Source organism: Columba livia, chromosome 9 (genome assembly GCF_036013475.1).
Source record: "Columba livia isolate bColLiv1 breed racing homer chromosome 9, bColLiv1.pat.W.v2, whole genome shotgun sequence".
NCBI classification, from domain to species: domain Eukaryota; kingdom Metazoa; phylum Chordata; class Aves; order Columbiformes; family Columbidae; genus Columba; species Columba livia.
Genome location: NC_088610.1, coordinates 16182503 through 16184846, shown reverse-complemented (window position 1 = coordinate 16184846; position 2344 = coordinate 16182503).

Here is a 2344-nt window from a genome sequence, read left to right as displayed (position 1 = left end):
AACTGAAAACTAAAGCTAGCTCATAATGAGATCCACTTTGCCACTTGTAGTGAGCCCTGAATTTTAGGTATGATGGAGGAAAAAATGTTTCCTGCCGCCCAGTGTAGTGTAAACTGAGAGAATGGTATCCAAGTAATGACTTGGAGAAAAATGGCCTGAGGTTTGTGTGTAAGCTGAGCCCTGGTGCTGCTGCTGAGCTGCCCGTCAAGCGCTGCTGGCTGCTGCCCATGTCCGGCCGCCCCGGCGGGTGCTGGGCTGCACCGGGCAGCCTCTCAGACCACTGGGGACTGCCTGCTCCCAAGAGCTTGTTTAAACCTCGGCTTCAGTGAAGAGAACATCGCAGGGCGTGAGAAATAACACATGAGCTCTGAAGTATGCGTTCACACCTACTATACATGTCTTCTAGAGATGTAGGCATTTCAGCATCACTGGAATGCTGTGTAAAAATATGAAAACAAATGATATAATGATACCAGAAGTCCACATTAGCAATGGAAGTTAAAAAATATGTTAGACAAATGCTAGAAAATCAAACAGCCAATATGTGGGGTTTAATTATTAATTTCCTTTTTCACCGTAAATAAATCTAAATCTTGCTGCTTTTCTCATTTCATCCTGTTATGTACAGTGTTGAAACAGGGGAGGAGAGAAGGTGCAAAGAGTTGTGCTATAGGGAGCTGGGGAAAGTCCAAGCTAATTGACAGAAAAATGTGCTGTCTGTCTGAAGACTGGAGTAACGCAGTACAAAGCAGTCCGTTCTGGGTATCACTGCAGTTACAGCACCAGATTTAGAATAACTGCAGACTGAAGCCTGAATAGTGGTGGAAACTGTGATCTCTACAGAATTTCCGTAACACAAGTAGAGTGATTGAGGGGGTCTCTCTTCTGAGTGTCTTGGCAAAAAGTCTTTTATGTCCTAGATACCACAAAGGAGTTCTCAGTTTTCCCTTCCTATGGCTTCTTTGGGGCTATAGCCCTCAGGGCAGATGGTCCTAAGTTTGGGTGCTAGTGTAGATTTATGGTGACTGTTATAACCATAGTCATTTGAGTATCTTTTAAAGGCAGAGTTTACTCTTAAATTTAATTCCAGTGGATAAACCTTTAAGTAATACCAGATTTTTGCATAGTTTAATCATTACTAAGGTGGTTATAGAACACAAGCTAAGGCAACCACAGACTTTTTCAAACAAATATGCTCAGCAAGTTATATTAAACAAGATGGTAAACATTCCAGAAGCATCAAGTCCTTTTCTCCAATAGAGCTCCTCCTAATGAAAATAAGTGGTAATGCCAGTGGAATTTTTGTCAAGTAGGCAACATCTAATGAGGCATGCAACTAATATCTGACTTTTCCCCCTTATCCCATATGAGAGTTCTCAAATTGCTATTTTTGCTTTGTTGCATTTTTATGCTTTAGCTATTTTGTCTCTGATCTTCTTCTGCATTTGTCCAGACATTGCTCCATTTCATAGCAGCAGAGAAGCTCAAACAGCAGAAGCAGCCAACCCGCTTTCGCACAGTGAGTAACCACAGGCTTGAAATGGGAGAAAACTATATGCCACATATAGTTATTGCTAGTTATATTAATATATTCTCCGTTGTTAATGGAAAGGATGTCTTCTGATTATTTCTACAGAGGATTTCAGATTGATGATGGCTGTTGATATGTTATCATTTCTGAGAATATAGACAGAAACACCTTGGAGTGTACCTCTGAGCTTGCCTTCACTACAAACGTTCTACTGTCCTGCAAAGCTTTTCAGCACCAGTTCCAGGAAGCGCTCTCAGGCAATGTGGTTTTACCCACATGTGAAGACAGGTTGGGAGATTTTACACATGCCAATTAAAACAATCCTTGGGTCTAACTAGAGCACGGGCCAGACAGCAGTTTAATAGACCAGCAGATACGTTCTCTTCCGCAGGAGCTGACATATGCCAGCAGTAACTGCAATCATAGGATTGCAGTTTTAGATATTTCAGGAGAAACCATGCTTTTATATATATTTCCATCTTTCAGTGTTTCTATAATACTCTGAAGTAAATCTGGCATCATGTAAATCATGAGTATTCTCTGTCGGTGTCTTCAAATCAAAAGGTGATAGGTTTTGGTGATACATCTTGTTATCTGTATTTGCAAGCACAGTGAGCAGTGTGGTCTCTGACAGTGCAGCAGTGTGCTTTTCAGTGCATTTTTCATTGATAACAGAGATCCTGGAAAGCAAGTTCTGCTCTTACTGGTATATGTTCGGCCTGGCTTCCTAGGCTTAGAACTTCAGTAGCATGTATATTAGCACCATGTTGACTTCACTGAATTTGCAGTGATGTAACAGATTGAAATTCAGCT